General features: G+C 49.3%; 1 protein-coding gene across 1 annotated transcript in view; it reads left to right on the forward strand.

The window, feature by feature from the left end:
- The first annotated feature begins 13218 nt into the window (after positions 1-13218).
- The window catches only part of RAI14 (retinoic acid induced 14), a 143102-nt gene continuing 135305 nt past the window's right edge, over positions 13219-21015 (forward strand). Inside the window, exon 1 of the mRNA XM_073681542.1 lies at positions 13219-13352. The gene's annotated coding sequence lies outside the window, so the exon portion shown is untranslated. The remainder of the gene's footprint in view (positions 13353-21015) is intronic.

Genomic DNA, 21015 nt, shown 5'->3' on the forward strand with positions numbered 1-21015 from the left:
AGCCTTGTCAGACCACCTAGAAAAATCCGTCCCCTTTTTAGTCATGTCTGTGAGAGGCTTAACCATGGACGAGAAATTACGAATGAACTTCCGGTAATAATTAGCAAACCCCAGGAAACGTTGTAGTGCCTTAAGATTCTCTGGCCGATCCCACTCAAGAACTGCCCGCACTTTCCCAGGGTCCATACGAAAACCGGACACTGAAACCAGGAAGCCTAAAAACTGGAGTTCCTGTACGGCGAACACACACTTTTCCCATTTGGCATACAGTTTATTATCCCGCAAGATCTGTAACACCTGCCTAACGTGCTCCTGATGAGACACCAGATCCGGCGAGTAAATTAAGATATCATCCAGATATATGACAACAAACTGTCCCACCAGGCGGCAAAAAATGTCATTAACAAAGTGTTGGAACACCGCCGGGGCATTAGTCAGACCGAATGGCATGACAAGGTTCTCATAATGCCCCTCCGGAGTGTTAAACGCCGTCTTCCACTCATCCCCCTCCTTCATCCTAATCAGATTGTACGCCCCCCTGAGATCCAACTTAGAGAACCATTTGGCGCCCACGATCTGATTAAAGAGATCGGGAATAAGTGGGAGCGGATACGGATCTCGGACCGTAATCCGATTAAGTTCACGGAAATCCAGGCAAGGGCGTAGGCCTCCATCTTTCTTTTTAACAAAGAAGAACCCCGCAGCCACCGGTGAAGATGAAGGTCTAATATGCCCCTTAGCCAGACTTTCTGAAATATAATCCTTCATGGCCTGCCTCTCAGGACCAGAAAGGTTATACAACCTAGCTTTAGGTAACTTGGCCTCAGGGAGCAGTTTTACAGAACAGTCATACTCGCGATGAGGAGGTAGTTCCTGACACCCTTTCTCCGAGAATACATCCTCAAAGTCCGCCAGAAATGGAGGTAAGACCCAAGGAGTAACCGCACCGATGACCGTGTTCATGCAGTTTTTATTACAGAATTTACTCCATTGGCTTATCTCTCTGGTTTGCCAATTAATAACCGGGTTATGCTTAGTTAACCAAGGAAGGCCCAACACTATAGGAGTGGGAAGACCCTCCAACACGTAGCAAGACAACAGTTCTTTATGTATCGCCCCCACTTGAAGTTTTACGTCATGCACAGCTTGCAAAAAACTTCCCTGACCGAGAGGCCTGGCATCGATCGAGAATATGGGGATGGGTTTAGCCAACTCACTCAATCGCATACCTTGAACCCGGGCAAACCGAGCATCAACCAGATTAGCCCCGGCCCCACTATCCAGAAGAACAGATATCCTCTCAGTTCTCGTACCCACCACCACCTCCGCCGGTACGAGAAACTGAGACGAACCTAGGGACGAAATACCTACTCCCAGATTGCCGTCCACCACACAACCTGGGATCAACAGTTTTCCGACGACTCTTCACTCTGCAAGGGACGGGATGGACACCCCCCAATAAAATGTCCCTTTCTCCCGCAGAAGAAACACCTTCCTGTCTTATGGCGCACCACCGGTCCCCTCCCCCGAAATGATGTCCCTCCTAATTGCATAGGCTCCTCTGGACTGACCAGGGGAACCACCATATGAGGGGACCTTGTAGGAGGTGGAGTCATCACAGGGGGTAGAGTTATCCCGCACCTCTCCCGAAGACGTCTGTCAACGCGAATAGCAAGGGCCATAGCGGCTTCCAGTGACGTGGGAGAGTCATACTGTGCCAACACATCCTGTAATTTGTCGGATAAACCTTGACAAAACTGGTTCCTAAGAGCCGGGTCATTCCACTGGGTGTCCGTGGCCCACCTACGGAACTCCAAACAGAATTCCTCCGCCGGACGATCTCCCTGCTGGATCCTACGTAACTTAGACTCAGCAAGGGAGATCCGATCTGGGTCATCATATACGAGTCCCAGAGCAGCGAAAAACCTATCCACTGACTGGAGAGCCGGGGAGCCCGGGGGAAGAGAGAACGCCCAAGATTGTGGGTCCCCTTGTAGGAGCGAGATGACAATTCCCACCCTTTGTTCTTCACTCCCCGATGACCGAGGCCGCAGCCGAAAGTACAACTTGCATGCCTCCCGGAAAACAAAAAACTTGTCCCGCCCCCCAGTGAACCTGTCAGGGAGAGCTACTTTAGGTTCTGGTCCGGCTTGCTCCTGAGGATACAAAACCTTGGACCTAACGTCCGCCAGCTCCATGGACAAACTCTGCAACTGCCGAGCTAGACCGGCTACTGGATCCATGGTAGCTGGAGAAAAACTAAGTGGTCGGTGAAAATGTCACGCTGTCTCTGTATACTGGAGGTAGGGGGCCTAAGCTGACCCTAAGCTGGGGCCCTGACTAATCCCTCAACCTGGAGGTACTGTTAAAGGTACAGAGGTCCAGGCCGCCAGCGTAACCCCTACCTCCTGAGGATCCCTGCACCTAAGTAATCTAGTCCTGAGAAGGACCCCGATCACAACAAAAGGGGACAAGTAATAATATGCCCACACACAGTACTTAGACGAACGAGACAGTACAAGGGAAAAAACAAAACCACCTTGCATACAAAAACTACACAACTACAACAGAGGGAACACCAACGGGAAAGGAGATAAATGATAAAGCGAGGAAGGGAAAAAACTCTCCGAATACACTTATCTCTGAAACTCCAAATACCACGATCCGCTCTGTTAGTCTGCATGAAATGCTTTCACCAACACTTCCCTAACAGACCAGCAGGCATTTGAAGGAGTCTCACTACAGCAGCATTGATTGCAGCTGGGCGAGGCTGGACCTCGTCTAGCACAGAGAGAGAGAGAATTAACTCCCTCACTGCCGAAAAACACAAAGCACCAAAAAGTCAGCTGCGAGAAGTCAGGCTGTGTAATCGTGACGATCTTCGTGGCGACACACCCGTGACAACTCCACCCTGATCTAAGATGGTGTCTCTATTTTATACTGCTCCTACTCAAGTGCTCCCAGGATCTACTTCCTCCACCCCATCCGCTACATGGTTCCCCCTCTCTAGGTGGTCCCCCCCACTCCAGCCAGGGATCAGGGACTGTGCTCTCTAGTAGGAGCAATCTCGCCCTGTCCCCCGGAAAGGTGGTGTAGTGAATGCTGGTGTTAGAATCCTGAGCCATACTCCTTCCTTACCTGAGAGTGAGGTACCACACCTCTGGATGAGTTGCAATACCTCTGTGGCGACCGAACCCTCAGGGGCGCCACACTACACCGACACATAAAGCTCTACTACATACAGTACAGACCAAAAGTTTGGACACACCTTTTCATTTAAAGATGTTTCTGTATTTTCATGACTTTGAAAATTGTACATTCACACTGAAGGCATCAAAACTATGAATTACCACATGTGGAATTATATACTTAACAAAAAAGTGTGAAACTACTGAAAATATGTCTGATATTCTAGGTTCTTCAAAGTAGCCACCTTTTGCTTTGATGACTGCTTTGCACACTCTTGGCATTCTCTTGATGAGCTTCAAGAGGTAGTCACCGGAAATGGTCTTCACTTCACAGGTGTGCCCTGTCAGGTTTAATAAGTGGGATTTCTTGCCTTATAAATGGGGTTGGGACCATCAGTTGTGTTGTGCAGAAGTCTGGTGGATACACAGCTGATAGTCCTACTGAACAGACTGTTAGCTGCTTTTTTCTTGCCATAATACAAATTCTAAGTAAAGAAAAACGAGTGGCCATCATTACTTTAACAAATGAAGGTCAGTCAGTCCGAAAAATTGGGCAAACTTTGAAAGTGTCCCCAAGTGCAGTTGCAAAAACCATCAAGCGCTACAAAGAAACTGGCTCACATGAGGACTGCCCCAGGAAAGGAAGACCAAGAGTCACCTCTGCTTCTGAGGATAAGTTTATCCGAGTCACCAGCCTCAGAAATCGCAGGTTAACAGCAGCTCAGATTAGAGACCAGGTCAATGCCACACAGAGTTCTAGCAGCACACACCTCTCTACATCAACTGTTAAGAGGAGACTTTGTGCAGCAGGCTTTCATGGTAAAATAGCTGCTAGGAAACTACTGCTAAGGACAGGCAACAAGCAGAAGAGACTTGTTTGGGCTAAAGAACACAAGGAATGGACATTAGACCAGTGGAAATCTGTGCTTTGGTCAGAAGAGTCCAAATTTGAGATCTTTGGTTCCAACCACCGTGTCTTTGTGCGACGCAGAAAAGGTGAACGGATGGACTCTACATGCCTGGTTCCCACCGTGAAGCATGGAGGAGGAGGTGTGATGGTGTGGGGGTGCTTTGCTGGTGACACTGTTGGGGATTTATTCAAAATTGAAGGCATACTGAACCAGCATGGCTACCACAGCATCTTGCAGCGGCATGCTATTCCATCCGGTTTGCGTTTAGTTGCACCATCACTTGTTTTTCAACAGGACAATGACCCCAAACACACCTCCAGGCTGTGTAAGGGCTATTTGACTAAGAAGGAGAGTGATGGGGGGCTACGCCAGATGACCTGGCCTCTACAGTCACCAGACCTGAACCCAATCGAGATGGTTTGGGGTGAGCTGGACCGCAGAGTGAAGGCAAAAGGGCCAACAAGTGCTAAGCATCTCTGAGAACTCCTTCAAGATTGTTGGAAGACCATTTCTGGTGACAACCTCTTGAAGCTCATCAAGAGAATGCCAAGAGTGTGCAAAGCAGTCATCAAAGCAAAAGGTGGCTACTTTGAAAAACCTAGAATATAAGACATATTTTCAGTTGTTTCACACTTTTTTGTTAAGTATATAATTCCACATGTGTTAATTCATAGTTTTGATGCCTTCAGTGTGAATGTACAATTTTCATAGTCATGAAAATACAGAAAAATCTTTAAATGAGAAGGTGTGTCCAAATTTTTGGTCTGTACTGTACATACACAGTTCTGCTACATCAATACACTTTTGTACATGTGTAGCGCCCCGAGGGTTCGGCCGCTACAGGGGTATTGCACCTCTTCCAGAGGTGTGGTATTCCACTCCCAGGTAAGGATGGAGTATGGACCAGGGCTCAGTTAGCTGCATACAGCACACACACCCCATTTCCGAGGGACAGCTCAACGGTGCTCCCACTAGACAGAAGTGCAGGCACGACCGACTATGTCCCTGTCTGGATTGGGGAGGGGGGTGGAACACCCAGTGCTGTAGGGGCAGATAGGGGTTGGTTCCTGAGCGTAGGTAGGAGCCCATTGGTTGCTGGTCACCTGGGCTCATGGTCAGAGGGAGATATAAAAGGTGGGCACCATCTTAGAACAGAGTTCAGTCTGTGAGGAGAAGTCCAGTCAGAGGAGACAGGGAGCAGAGGCTCTGTAGGAGCTCTGCTCAGAGGCAGGCCTAGAGAAAAGACCGGAGCCTGAGAGGAGAAGGAGAAGTGGGCCTGGAGAAGAGGCCAAGGGAAGGAGGAGAAGACAGAACAGAAAAGGAGAAGAAGAGACAGAGAAACAGAAGGGCTCAGGAACAAGAAGGTGGAAGGGACCCTAAGAACCCACGAGAATCCAGGGTGCAGGGTCGGGCAGATTAAGGGTACCGGATCCAAAGTTGGTGGAGGAGAAACAACCCTGAGCCAAAGACCGGAGGCTGTGACCATTTATTGGTGCAGCACCTCATCAAACCTGCTAGGAAGGCACCATATAGGACAGCGGAGAACGGGGCCCACGTTTACCCGCACAAGTCCGCGGCAGCCGGACAAAAGTGGGTCACTGGTGATGCAGGTGAGAGGAAGGATTGAAGGGGGTCCTGAGCCATACTCCTGAGCTGCCTGGGAGTTGACCGAGCCCCTCACCTGGTGGACGCCGCACGGCTCGGGCAGTCATTCCCTGCAGAAGTAACTTGGATATTAACCGTGAGTAAAGACCCTGGACTGCAGTACGTTGTCTGTGTGCTTTTTCGCTCCTCCGGCACTACCGGTACTGGGACTCTCACCACCATCACTCCCACGATCCACTACACTGCCCTGGGGCCGCACTCTTCCCGTGGGGAATCACACCATCCCAGCTGCATACATCATCGGCCCCAGCGGTCTGCCCTGCAGCGGCGGTTCCTAATGACCGCAATCCACGGGTGGCGTAGTCAGACATCTCTTAAAACATCTACAAGACTGCCACTGGTCTGACCACCCTGAGCCACGGGACCGGGTCGCCACTACTACCCCCATCGTCTCCCTATTGCCCGGTTCCGAGTGCCCCACGGCCCAGGGGGCGAGTCAGCTTTGGCGTAGTCGGCAGGATTTCGTGCCCGCTAACAACGGGTACTGCGCGCCTGAAAAGAGACTGTTTCATTGTACTAAAGATGGGCCCGCCCCAGAAGAACGAGCGCCATAATGTGCGCGCCAAAAGACCACAGGAGGCCGCCTCCCATCGTGGGCAGGGTCCCAGAATGGCGCCAAAGAAGAAGCCCGCCCCCAACAACCATGAGCACGGCTGTAGAAATGTCCGTCAACGTGGGGGGGCTGCCCCTGAGAGTGATTGTCAGCAGAATGCCCCAGGACCACCACCCCTGGGGGCGGAAAGAGAAGAAAACTGCGGGGCAGAGGGAGGTCTGGATCAGTCCAGACAGACCGCACCCGGGAACGGACGCCTTCAGCAGCACCAGCCTCCTGGCCCGAAGCCTGCTGCAGGCTGAACCGCCCTGCAGCCTAGCAGAGGTCTTAGCGCAGCTCCCCAGAGACCCGGAGCGTGCGCAAGCTGCACTGGAGGACCTGGAGCGGAGGATGGTCCGGGCGCAGCGGGGTGCACTCACCGAATGGAGAGAGGAACTGGCCCGGCAGGCCGAAACCCACCAGCGACAGGCCTCAACCGCACCCCGGAGTCTGCCTGCCTCTGAGGACGGCGCAGGAGGAGTGAGGGCCGGAGACGACGCCGCGGAGGGAGCCACGAGGACTGAGGCAAGTAAAGGGGACGTTACCGCCCCAGGCCCAGCAGCTGCAAGCCTGCCCCAGCCTCCCATCGCAGAACCCAAAGCCCCACTCACCGCACCTGTTGCCACGCCGCCACTGCTCCCAGCTAGGCCTCAAGCGGCGAGCGCCGCGGCCACGCCCCGTCCGGCGCCACGCCCCTTGACCCCGGGCGCCGTAAAGCGGGAGGGGTCATCGGCCTGGTTGCAAGGCCTGGATGACCCGGGCGCCGTTGCTAAGCCTGCGCCCCTGTCCCGGATGGGACTGCCACCAGACGTGACCAGAAGACCCCCGGCCTGGTCGCAAGGCCGAGTGCCGCCGGGCGCTGCTCCCAGACCAGGTCCCCCCACTATACCATCGCTGGGCGTGGACCTATTTGCGCATCATACCGGTCCGGATGGACTGCCGCTGGAGTGGCCGGCTGAAGTGATCAGCAGTCAGCCATGGAAGGCCCAGCCCCCGCGCGAGCCTCTGATACTGGCTCCAGAACCCGTAGAGGTCACCCTACCCCCACTGGAGGACGTCCAATTTGAGTGGGACCCCACCGGCGAGAACTTGATGTGGTTCTCTCAAGAGATCCGGGCAGACGCGGTCCGTCGTCTGGAGGCCTGTCATCAACAACTGGCGACCTTTGAGCGGGAACGACGAGAGAGGCATGTCAGAAAGGAGCGGCTGCAGGCCCAGAGTGCCGAACAGAAACGCAAGGCCCGCCAAGACCCCCGAGCAGCCCGCGGTCCCCGAATCACCGGGACCATAGTCAAATTCCACATGGAAAACGGCTGGGGTTTCATCAGGGGCCCAGAAACCGCAGGCGACGTCTTTGTGACCCGCAGGGACGTTGAGAGTCATCTACCTGAGGGACACCGAGGCCGTGACTTGTACCTTGGTGATGTGGTCACCTTCACCCGCCACGTAGGCACAAAGGGGCCGTACGCCCTACATGTTCATCGGCTCACTGAGGAGGAACTACAACACCACGGCTATGAGGAGAGCCAAAAGGACCCGGACGGGTCTGAAGAACCATATGAGGAGGAAGAAGGAGCATATGGAAGGCACCGCTACTAGTAAGTAGCCACGTACCTGTGTAAATAGTTACCCGTCAGGGTACAGAGAACTGATTGCTGTTATGGAACTGTGTGAACGTTATCCCCTCATCCCCTACCAGGCTGAGGACTGTGAGCAGCCATTCCCCCTTTTCAGCTGGCCGAGGACTGGGAACGGCCAATCCCTTGTATATAGTTATGCTTCCTAAAGCGCCCCCTACTGGTTTTATACAAAAACCGCAATATCTACCTCAGGATTGACTGGACTGTTGCACCTTTATCTGGTCGCAAGTTGCACCGCCGCCAGGATCCAAGAATGTGTTGTAAAAATGTTTTCCTGCAAAAGTTTTATATGAGAAAGTTTTATATGCTGCTAGGTGATAATGCAAGAGTTTTATAAGATGTTTTATACAAAAGAGTTCCGGAAGTATTGAAAGTGTTTTCATAATGTCTAGTGAAAAGAAAAGTGTTTCCCATAAAGGGAACTGAACCATGTTGCCCGTTTCTTCATGTGAAAAGTTTTGAAAAAGTTTGCATGTCCTGTATTTAACTGTTTTTGCTCTGTTCCAGCCCGAGGACGTGCTGTGCTTTACCAGGGGGGAATGTAGCGCCCCGAGGGTTCCGCCGCTACAGGGGTATTGCACCTCTTCCAGAGGTGTGGTATTCCACTCCCAGGTAAGGATGGAGTATGGACCAGGGCTCAGTTAGCTGCATACAGCACACACACCCCATTTCCGAGGGACAGCTCAACGGTGCTCCCACTAGACAGAAGTGCAGGCACGACCGACTATGTCCGTGTCTGGAGTGGGGAGGGGGGTGGAACAACCAGTGCTGTAGGGGCAGATAGGGGTTGGTTCCTGAGCGTAGGTAGGAGCCCATTGGTTGCTGGTCACCTGGGCTCATGGTCAGAGGGAGATATAAAAGGTGGGCACCATCTTAGAACAGAGTTCAGTCTGTGAGGAGAAGTCCAGTCAGAGGAGACAGGGAGCAGAGGCTCTGTAGGAGCTCTGCTCAGAGGCAGGTCTAGAGAAAAGGCCGGAGCCTGAGAGGAGAAGGAGAAGTGGGCCTGGAGAAGAGGCCAAGGGAAGGAAGAGAAGACAGAACAGAAAAGGAGAAGAAGAGACAGAGAAACAGAAGGGCTCAGGAACAAGAAGGTGGAAGGGACCCTAAGAACCCACGAGAATCCAGGGTGCAGGGTCAGGCAGATTAAGGGTACCGGATCCCAAGTTGGTGGAGGAGAAACAACCCTCAGCCAAAGACCGGAGGCTGTGACCATTTATTGGTGCAGCACCTCATCAAACCTGCTAGGAAGGCACCATATAGGACAGCGGAGAACGGGGCCCACGTTTACCCGCACAAGTCCGCGGCAGCCGGACAAAAGTGGGTCACTGGTGAGGCAGGCCAGAGGAAGGATTGAAGGGGGTCCTGAGCCATACTCCTGAGCTGCCTGGGAGTTGACCGAGCCCCTCACCTGGTGGACGCCGCACGGCTTGGGCAGTCATTCCCTGCAGAAGTGACTTGGATATTAACCGTGAGTAAAGACCCTGGACTGCAGTACGTTGTCTGTGTGCTTTTTCGCTCCTGCGGCACTACCGGTACTGGGACTCTCACCACCATCACTCCCACCATCCACTACACTGCCCTGGGGCCGCACTCTTCCCGTGGGGTGTCACACCATCCCAGCTGCATACATCATCGGCCCCAGCGGTCTGCCCTGCAGCGGCGGTTCATAATGACCGCAATCCACGGGTGGCGTAGTCAGACATCTCTTAAAACATCTACAAGACTGCCACTGGTCTGACCACCCTGAGCCACGGGACCGGGTCGCCACTACTACCCCCATCGTCTCCCTATTGCCCGGTTCCGAGTGCCCCATGGCCCAGGGGGCGAGTCACATGCACACTCAGCTCTACTTTATATACACACACAACTCTGCTACATACACACACAGATCTGCTGCATATTCATACAGCTCTGATATGTACACACACAGCATTGCTGCATACATATAATCATCCAACCCTGCTACACACACACTGCTCTAATATATGTGCACATACACCTCTACTGGCTAACACAAAAAACCCCTTTGTCTATTTATCTTAAAAGGTAATCTTTAATAGTCATACTTGACACATATAACATACAACAAGTGCCCATAAAGTGCCCATAAAAAGTGACCTAGTGCAGGTAGAACTGTTCATTTATCATGATTATTTTTATGATAATTTTTTCTCTATTTACACACCTTATTGCTGACGACGATAGTCTTCCACTACTGGATATATAATTTTATAGGTGTGAACTTGGGCAAAAACAGCCTATACACATTAGTATATGTGCTGCCGAAGCAAGCAAAAATTATCATAAAAATAATCATGATAAATGAACAGTTCTACCTGCACTAGGTCACTTTTTATGGGCACTTTATGGGCACTTGTTGTATGTTATATGTGTCAAGTATGACTATTAAAGATTACCTTTTAAGATAAATAGACAAAGGGTTTTTTGTGTTAGCCGGTATGATTATTCCCTTTTTACATGGAATCAAGACTATGTGATCTCATACACCTCTACTACATAAACCCATAGCACCCCTAGATACACAACTCTGCTGCATACACACATAGCTACATGCATGCAACACTGCTACATCGACACACACATCTCTAATACATACGCACAGTTCTGCTACATCAACACACAGCTCTGCTATATATACACACAGCTCTGTTCATACGCACGGCTATGCTACATAACATGCACACAGCTGTGCTATATAAATACAGCTACGCTACATCAACACATACAGATCTGCTACATCAACATACACAGATCTGATACATCAATACAACTCTGCTGCATACTGTGTATGCACTATCCACATTTTGAAACTCTTTCCAGGCATGTGACTGATTTCATGACCTGAATGGTCCTTCATGTAGTCAGGACCTGTAGCATCTTTTGCTTTACTGATGTGTGGGTCCTGGCAGCTTTATCTCCTACCCCGCACAGATCAGACTGATCAGTGCCAGGAGAGAGGAGAGAGCTGTGCCGCTGCATTGTTCTCTCAGTGATCGGTAAAGACAATGTGTCAGCATTCTCCTAGTTGATAGGAAGTTGCCTCCGGACTATAAGGATCACATTTTCCTTAGCCAATTTTTTTTCTTGCTAAAAAGTGCATCTCATAGTCAAAAAAATATGGTAATTAATTTCTGTAGGAGAATATAGTGGGCATGCTCTGTGATCTGTGCAGGGAGGAGGAGCTGGGTTTATAGCAATGGTGTGATCCTGTGTCATCGCCTTCTAGCTTCATAATAGAGGTGTTATATTTTATATAATCCCCACCCACAGGTGATAATGAAATGACTGCTGCCGATGCCACTTAGGAGACCACATGGAAGAAACACCAAACATAGAGCGTAGAGAAAAAAGTGCCAAAAGACTAAAAATAGCACAAAAAAATGTTTCTACAGTACTTCATATTACCCTTTACTCTCACAAAAAGGTATTGAAAAATGTTGCAGAATTTTTGCAAATAGTGCAGAGTGTAAAACTGCCTTTAATGTATGAAAATACTTTTCTTTGTCTCACTACTGCAGAATGACCACTAGATGGCGACTTAGCAGCTCGCAAAACAGTTTGTAGATTCCAACTAGTAGGTTTACAATGTTGTTATATATACTTATTATGTTGTGCTTATATAGCGCCATCATATTCCACAGCGCTGTACAGACATTATGGGCACTGTCCCCATTGGGGCTCACAATCTACATTCCCTATCAGTATGTCTTTGGAATGTGTGAGGAAACTGGAGAACCCAGAGGAAACCCACTCAAACACGGGGAGAACATACAAACTCCTTGCAGATGTTGTCATTGGTGGGATTTGAACCCAGGACCCCAGTGCTGCAAAGCTGCAGTGCTAACCACTGAGCCACCATACAGTCCTATCCACTGAGCCTCTGTGCTGCCTGCCCTTTACAGTGTTGGGTATGGGATGTCGATACAGGGGGGGACAGAGGTGGCTCTGAAGATTGCAACAAATTTTGTGCAGTAAATCATCATGGTCCGTACCCTTCGGTCTCTACAGGAAAACACTTTGAACTCATTCAGATCCCAGATGTCTAAATCAATTCTTATCCCAGGCCAGATCCCTTAATTAATTCAGATGCCTAAATCAATTCATACTCCAGACCAGACTGCTAAATTCAGACCCCAGACCACCCCCGTTTACTGAAACGGTACCCGGGGTGGTAGCCGTGAGTGAGTATCATGAGTCCGACACCCCGGCATGTTCTTACAGAAAAGACGAGAGTTCTGGGTGAGTGTATGCTGGCAGTGTTGCTATTGGTACCTTCACCTTTAGGCTGGTTCCATTCTACTCCTCACCAGGTACATTAGACTTCAAGAGAAGGATACCAGGCACGTTCTTAAAAACAAGGCACTCTTTACTTGGCAACACACTTAAGCACACAAGGCAGCAGGCAGTACACTTTACAACGTCTTCTGTCTTATACTGAGGTGTATTCTTATCAGTTTCGGGCGACTGCTCTTTACATATGGACGGTAAATGTGGCGCCCCTGAGGGTTTGGTCGACACAGAGGTACTGCAGCTCACCCAGAGGTGTGGTATCTCACTCTCAGGTAAGGAAGGAGTACAGCTCGGGACCCTAACACCTGCATCCAACACATACCAGCAGTGAGGGCAGGGCCAGATTGCTCCTAAGGGAGAACACAGTCCCTGGTCCCTGGCTGAGGGGTGGAACTATGTAGTGGGTGTGGTTGGAGGAAGTAGCTTAGGGGAGCACATGGAGGAAAGTATAAATAGAGAAGCCATCTTGTTTAAGTAGAGTAGTAGTAGTGAGAGGGAACAGTCTGAGGAGGAGAAGTATGGGAGCAGGGGCTCTGTAGGAGCTCTGCTCAGGCGGAGGACCTGAGGAGAGGCCCAGGACTGAAGGAGAAGGAGAGAGGAGCAGGAAGGGCTCCAGGAACGAGGAAGGGACCCCAGGGGTACGGGCAGTGCTGGAGGCCACCCGTACGCCCGAATGTACCAGGAGGTGGAGGGATCAGGCCACACAAAGGGGACCGATCTCTAAACTAGCGGAAGACTGTACGTCTCAACTAGAAACCGGAGGCTGCAGTATTTCAAGTCCTGCAGCCAACAGTCCATATCAGTCTCACCAAGAAGGTAGCCATAGAGGACCCAGGGGACGGAACAGACGTCGCCCGACAAGGCCCGCAGGTACTGGATTGGGACACTAGGTATGAGGTGCAGGGAGACGGCCAGAGAAAGGACACAGAAGGGGGTCCTGCTAAGTACTCCGGAGATATCTGAGGGTGGACTGAACCCCTCCCTGAGTAAGCGCAGCACGACGAGGGACGTTACACTGGTACCTGTAACTTGGACTGCAAGAACCGTGAGTAAAGACCCTGAAGACTGCACCCCACTGTCTCTGTGATTATTATCTGCGCCATCACCCCTGCACTACAACGCCCAGCATCACCTATAACATCTATAACATCTCTACACTGCCCTGGAGTTAAGCTCTGCCTGTGGAGAGCTGAACCAACCCTGCTGCACTAACACCAGCTCCAGAGGTTCTGCACAGCAGTGGTGGCTCCACATAGCCGCGTACCACAGGTGGTGTCATGAACTATATATAAAAACTTTATTAATTCCCCTGTAAATATACCCCTTTTGATTGACCACCCTGGGTTACGGACCGGGTCACAGCCACTGTAACATCTCCCCTAGTAACGACCGGCCCGGCACTGAGTACCCCACGGCTCAGGGGGCGCGTCATAAACATTAATTCCCAATCTCTGACCAGATTACTAATTCTATTCATACTACAGATTTGACTCCTTAATTAATACAGACCCTCAAACCAGAATTCTAAATAAATTTTTATCCCAGACCAGGCCCCTAAGTTAATTCACACCTTAGACCAACCATCTACAGTGTACTATGCCCCCCAGCCCTCAGTGATATCTATGCTCCCCACCTCTCTCCAGTGATGTCTATGCCCCCCCAGCCCTCGTCATTGATGTATATGACCTCCAGCCCTCCCCAGTGACGTCTATGCCCCCCAGCCCTCCTCATTGATGTCTATGACGACCTGCCCTCCCCAGTGATGTCTATGCCCCCCAGCCCTCTCCAGTGATGTCTATGCCCCCCCAGCCCTCCCTATGATGTCTATGACCCCCAGCCCTCCCCATTGATGTCTATGACCCCAGTCCTCCTTAGTGATGTATATGTCCCCAACCCTCCTGTCATGACTCTGTTATCGGGTATCCCCGGACCGGGAGCTCCTTCCCTGTCCCTAACGCTCAGGACAAGCTATCCCTGTTCCCCAGATTACTTCTAATAGTGAAGACACCGGAGTCACATACCTTGCTGAGCACCTGAATCTGCCCTCAGTCTGTTCCCTCCACCCACCCAGGCAGGAGGGGAGTAGAAGTGTGTAATAATTCACCAATCAGACTAATAAAGTAATATGTACAGGGATAAAGGAAAATAACAATCATACAAATATACGCACACAAACAGCAGAGGGAAACACCGGGAGTGAAGGAAGGAGAAACCAAAGTAGGAGAAGGAGAGGTTTTGTATACAACCAAAACCAAGCAACAGTCTTTAGATAAATCCACCAAACGCCTCCTCAAACAACAAACTCTACCAACTCCTGAGCCATGCAGCATGAAGCTAGCCCTGGTAATGACTGCTTGCCAGAGGTGAGTATATATAAAAGAGGGGAGTGGTTAACACTGAACAGCTGAGTGCATCACCCAAGAAAGCTTCCAGGAGCTCTCAACTGAACAGATTAACCCCTGCACTGCTAGAAGAAACTTGCACCGTTTAATATGAAGGTGAAGTGCTTCTAGTCAGTGCAGGAGTAGGAGAAACAGACGGCGTGATCTTCTGGCTACTCTCTGTCGTGGTAAACCCATGACACCTCCCCAGTGATATACTGTATATGCTTCCAGACCCTAGTGATGTATATGGCCCCCAGCCCTCCCCAGTGATGTTTATACCCTCAGTCCTCCCCAGTGATGTCTATGCCTCCAGCCTCCCCAGTGATGTATATGTCTCCCCAGTCATGTATATGCCCCCACACCCCCATGGTGATGTCTATGCCCCCCAGCAATCCCCAGCGATGTAAATGCCTCCAGACCCCCCAATGTGATGTCTATGCCCAAAGCCCTCCTCGGTGATGTATATGCCCCCAGCGTCTCCTAAGTGTTGTATATACAGTAGTCCCAGTGTCTCCTATATGATGTATATACAGCAGTACCAGGGTCTCCTTTGTGATGTATATGCAGGAGAGTCTCAGTGTATCCTATGTGATGTATATACAGCACTCCCAGCATCTCCTATATGATGTATATACAGCAGTCCCAGCGTCTCCTATGTGCTGTATATACAGCAGTCCCATCATCTTCTATGTGATGCACATACAGCAGTCCCAGCGTCTCCTATGTGATATATATACAGCAGTCCCAGCGTCTCCTATGTGATGTATATAGAGCAATCCCAGCATCTCCTATGTGATGTATATACAGTAGTCCCAGCATCTTCTATGTGATGTATATACAGCAATCCCAGTGTCTCCTATGTGATGTATATACAGCAATCCCAGTATCTCCTATGTGATGTATATACAGCAATCCCAGCATCTCCTATGTGATGTATATACAGCAATCCCAGTATCTCCTATGTGATGTATATACAGCAATCCCAGCATCTCTTATGTGATGTACTGTATATACAGCAATCCCAGTATCTCCTATGTGATGTATATACAGCAATCCCAGCATCTCCTATGTGTTGTATATACAGCAGTCCCATCATCTTCTATGTGATGCACATACAGCAGTCCCAGCGTCTCCTATGTGATGTATATACAGCAGTCCCAGCGTCTCCTATGTGATGTATATAGAGCAATCCCAGCATCTCCTATGTGATGTATATACAGTAGTCCCAGCATCTTCTATGTGATGTACATACTGCAGTCCCAGCATCTTCTATGTGATGTATATACAGCAATCCCAGTGTCTCCTATGTGATGTATATACAGCAATCCCAGTATCTCCTATGTGATGTATATACAGCAATCCCAGCATCTTCTATGTGATGTATATACAGCAATCCCAGTGTCTCCTATGTGATGTATATACAGCAATCCCAGCATCTTCTATGTGATGTATATACAGCAATCCCAGTATCTCCTATGTGATGTATATACAGCAATCCCAGTATCTCCTATGTGATGTATATACAGCAATCCCAGCATCTCCTATGTGATGTACATGCTTTACAAATGTTATTATCACAAAGAGTTGACTGTGCTCCAGACGGACGCAAACCTGGAAAAGCATTTGTGAGAAGTAACATGCACAATATCACATAACATCAAAGCTGCACCAAAGACAAGCAGTGCCTGCCATCACATCACGGATGAGTTAATTAATTGTTTGACCAAATATAGCAGGGTCATTTTCAAGTTGATAATTTTGTGCAGCCCCTGAATGATGGTAGAAATTTCCAAATGGCCCTTGGCAGAAAAAAAGGTTCCCCACACCTGCTGTACACTGATACAGACCCCTAAATTATTTCAGACTCAGACAAACCCTATAAATCAATTCATATCAAGATCCTTAACTAATGCAGACCCCAAAACAGATTCTTAATTTAATTTTGATCCCAGCTCAGTTCCTTGAAATAATTTAGACCCAAAACCAGACCCCCTAAGATAATTCACACCCCAGACCAGGCCCCTAAATTACTTCAGACCCCAAACCAGAACCTGTGCAATCATACAGAGACCAAACAAGACCCCTTAAATAAATTCATACTCCAGACCAGACCCCTAAGGTAATGCAGACCCCTAAGTTAATGCAGACCCCTAAGTTAATGCAGACTCCAGACCATACCGCTGGGTATAGGGATTCAATACTGTATAGCGCACCCATGATGTAGCATCTGATGAAGCCGGGTGCAATGTGCACCCACACTGCCCCATCCTCTCCCACTCATGCTTTTGCCACTATCATCTATCGTGGACGGTAATTACTGGGGTTTGTGCCATTGTCTTAATTCAGGTAGCAATGAATGTGAAGTATTGGGAATCGGGCCCCGTGCAAGGAGCGTTTCGCCCGCGCCCCATAGCTGTGATGCCAGTGGGAGAGTTGTGTATACATGTAATGTTTATTAATGTCGTGCTAGTCATATACCTAATGCCTCACATGTTGGCACCAAAATACAGGCGAAGTGTAAATATACACCCACTGCTCCCCTGGCAGAGCGAGCGAAACACAAGAGACGCCGTACAGCCATGATTGCCCAGTTACTAAGTTACCTAGTTACTAAGGATACAGCTGGCTCTATATCATACCCATGTGGTGCCCAGATGCCCAGAGTAACTTCTCATCTCCAAAAGATACTTAAGCTGTGATAGAAAAAAATATACAATGAAGTTCCTCAAATAGCAATTCCCCAGCCTGGTAATAACCTGCAGGGCGAATATCGTGCCATATCGATACCATGCTATGCAGCCATGATCTGCAAGCTTTGCCCTGGCATCTGTCTGCTGTGCACAAGCACAGGTAATGTAAATGGCACCTCTGCCCATTATTATGGGTTCTCTCCCCTGTATGCATGCATCTTCTCTAGTGCAGCTTTTACCTGCACATTAGAAATAGACCAGAAATGTGCAGGAAGTGACCAGAAGGTTAGAGCCACAACTGTCTATTAACTGTGCTCACATCTTTATCTCCCACACTTACTTTTCACCAGACTTACTTATGCCCTTAGGCTATGCGCCCACGATGCAGAAATGCTCCAGATTTTTCCTGAGCGTTTCTACATCTCCCTGGCGGAAAAAACGCATGCGGATTGTACATGCGGATTGTACATGCGGATTGTGCATGCGGATTGTACATGCGGATTGTACATGTGGATTGTGCGGATTGTGCATGCGGATTGTACATGCGGATTGTACATGCGGATTGTGCATGCGGATTGTGCATGCGGATTGTGCATGCGGATTGTGCATGTGGATTGTACATGCGGATTGTGCATGCGGATTGTGCATGCGGATTGTACATGCGGATTGTGCATGCGGATTGTGCATGCGGATTGTGCATGCGGATTGTACATGCGGATTGTACATGCGGATTGTACATGCGGATTGTACATGCGGATTGTACATGCGGATTGTGCATGCGGATTGTGCATGCGGATTGTGCATGCGGATTGTGCATGCGGATTGTACATGCGGATTGTGCATGCGGATTGTACATGCGGATTGTACATGCGGATTGTGCATGCGGATTGTACATGCGGATTGTGCATGCGGATTGTGCATGCGGATTGTGCATGCGGATTGTGCATGCGGATTGTACATGCGGATTGTGCATGCGGATTGTGCATGCGGATTGTACATGCGGATTGTACATGCGGATTGTACATGCGGATTGTGCATGCGGATTGTGCATGCGGATTGTACATGCGGATTGTGCATGCGGATTGTGCATGCGGATTGTACATGCGGATTGTACATGCGGATTGTACATGCGGATTGTACATGCGTTTTTCCTGCCAGGGACAAGCGGATGTGAAACTTTCTTCACATGCATTTCTGCATGCGGGTTGACAAGCGCTTTCCAAGCGATTTTAGCATCACTTGGAAAGTGCTTGACAACTTGGTCACACTATATAAATCCATGCAACCGGCACAGATTTATGTTGTGTGGCCAAGTTAATAGTTGAAAAAAAGATTAAAAATGGTAAAAAATAATTAAAAAAAACATTATACTTACCTTCTGATGGCCCCCGGTCTTTTCTCCGCTGCGTCCGGTCTCTTGTACGGCTCGCGGTGGTGTGAAAGGACCTTCCATGACGTAATTTAGTCATGTGACAGGTCACGCGACCGCCGACGTCAGCAGTCACGTGACCTGTCACATGACTAAATTACTTCATGGCAGGTCCTTTAAGACCATCGCGAGCCGTACAAGAGACTGGACGCAGCGGAGAAAAGACCGGGGGCCATCAGAAGGTAAGTATAATGTATTTTTTTATTTTAATTCTTTTTTTTTACAGGTACTATGGTACCCGGATCTGGATGAGAATCTCCTCTTCTCCAGATTCGGATACCTTCCACACATTGAATCGCTTAATATCCGCATGTGCACATGTAGTCATTTAGATATTAAGCGATTCAATGCAAGTTAATGGCGATGAAAACGCTGCGATTACGCAAAATAATTGTTAGTGCTGCGGATTTTTCCGCAATGATAATCCGCAGCGGAACTTTCCGCGGCATGTGCACAGCACATGCGGATTATCATTGGGGGACATGGCAGACCTTCTACCAAGCGTTTTTTAAGCATTTCCGCAGCGGAATTGCCGCTGCGGAAACGCTTAAAAAACGCATAGTGGGCACACAGCCTTACAGTTTTTGATCTTTGCTCTTACTCTCCTTCACTACCCAGAAACCCCAGCACTCTCCAAACAAATAATGATCTCACCTTCCCTTTTAACTCCCCACCAGACTTCATCTGAAGATCTGCTCCTCAACCTTAGATCACTCCTACTAAAACACAAAACAAGCCGGCCACTCACCTTCTCCCACCTCCTCTCTACTTCTCCTCACTGCTGGTGATATATCTCCCAATCCTGGACCTCTCATGCGGATAACCCCCCATTAATTCTCCCTCCTTCCACCCACCACTTTCTAGAAAATATCACAATCTCTCCAATATAAAACTCATTCCTTTGACCCCCATTCCGCTGTTCCCTCTCTGGAGCACTCTGGAATGCCCGTTCCGTCTGCAATAAGCTCCACTTCATTTATGACTTCTTTACCTTTCGTAACCTATCTTTCCTGGTTCTCACCAAAACATGGCTGACATCCTCCGTCACTGCCTCCCCTGCTGCTCAGTGTTACGGTGGCCTTCACCTCACCAACACTGCTCACCCTGGCAATAGACATGGTGGAAGAGTGGGTCTTCTTCTTTTTAACATCTGCACCTTCAGCCCTATCCCACCTCTACCCTCCCTCATCCCCTCTTCTTTTGAAGTAAACTCTGTCCATATTTACTGTCCTTTCAACCTCCAACTGGCCGTCATATACGACCCCAGGGCTGGCCACTGCCTTTACTGACCACTTCACCACCTGGCTTCTATACTTTCTCTCTCCTGACATTCTCACCATCATCATGGGTAACTTCAACATCTCCACTGACACCTGCCATGTGGCAACCTCAAAACTCATGTCACTTGCCTCACCCTTTGGTCTTACACAATGGTCCTCCACAGCCACCCAAGATGGCGGACATACGTTAGACCTTATCCTCACCCACCTCTGCTCCCTACCTAATTTTACTACCTTACCTCTCCCCCATCTATTCACTTCCTCATCCCCATCTTCCTCACCTGCCTCTATGTCCAGCATCTACCTCACCCCACATGAACCTCACACAACTAGACACTCACACACTCTCTGACTCCATTCTACTGCTGTCCTCCATATCTTCACTCCACGACGCAGACAGTACCACCACTTTCTACAACATCACTCTCGCATCAGCTGTTGACTTGGTTGCCCCTCTCGTGCATGGCAGAGTGCGACGAATCAATAGACAACTGTGGCACAACAACCTCATTAAAAACTTTGGCAAGTGTCCAGGGTAGTGAAGCGGTGCTGGAAAAAAACGCACTCACAGGAAGACTCATTCAAAACAGTAACTTTCACTTTCAAGTCAGTCCTCACCTCTGCTAAACAGGCCTACTTCACAATCCTTGTATCTTCTTTATCCCACAACCCCAAAAACGTATTCAACACCTTAAACTCACTCCTCTGGCCCATTCGACCTCCCTCATCTCTGCAGAAGACTTTGCCATATATTTCAAAAATAAGATTGTCCAAATAAGACAAGTCTTTATTGCCCAACCTCTACAACCCCACCATATAATAGGCCACTGCCCCTTTCCCCATAACCTTCCTCCCTACCATCACTGAAGGAGAACTTTCTCATCTCCTTTCCAAGTCCCACTTCCCTACTTGTGCCATTGTACCT

The sequence above is a fragment of the Phyllobates terribilis genome, unplaced genomic scaffold (assembly GCF_046119375.1).
Source record: "Phyllobates terribilis strain yellow unplaced genomic scaffold, ASM4611937v1 Scaffold_1__5_contigs__length_1240528914, whole genome shotgun sequence".
Taxonomy (NCBI): Eukaryota; Metazoa; Chordata; class Amphibia; order Anura; family Dendrobatidae; genus Phyllobates; species Phyllobates terribilis.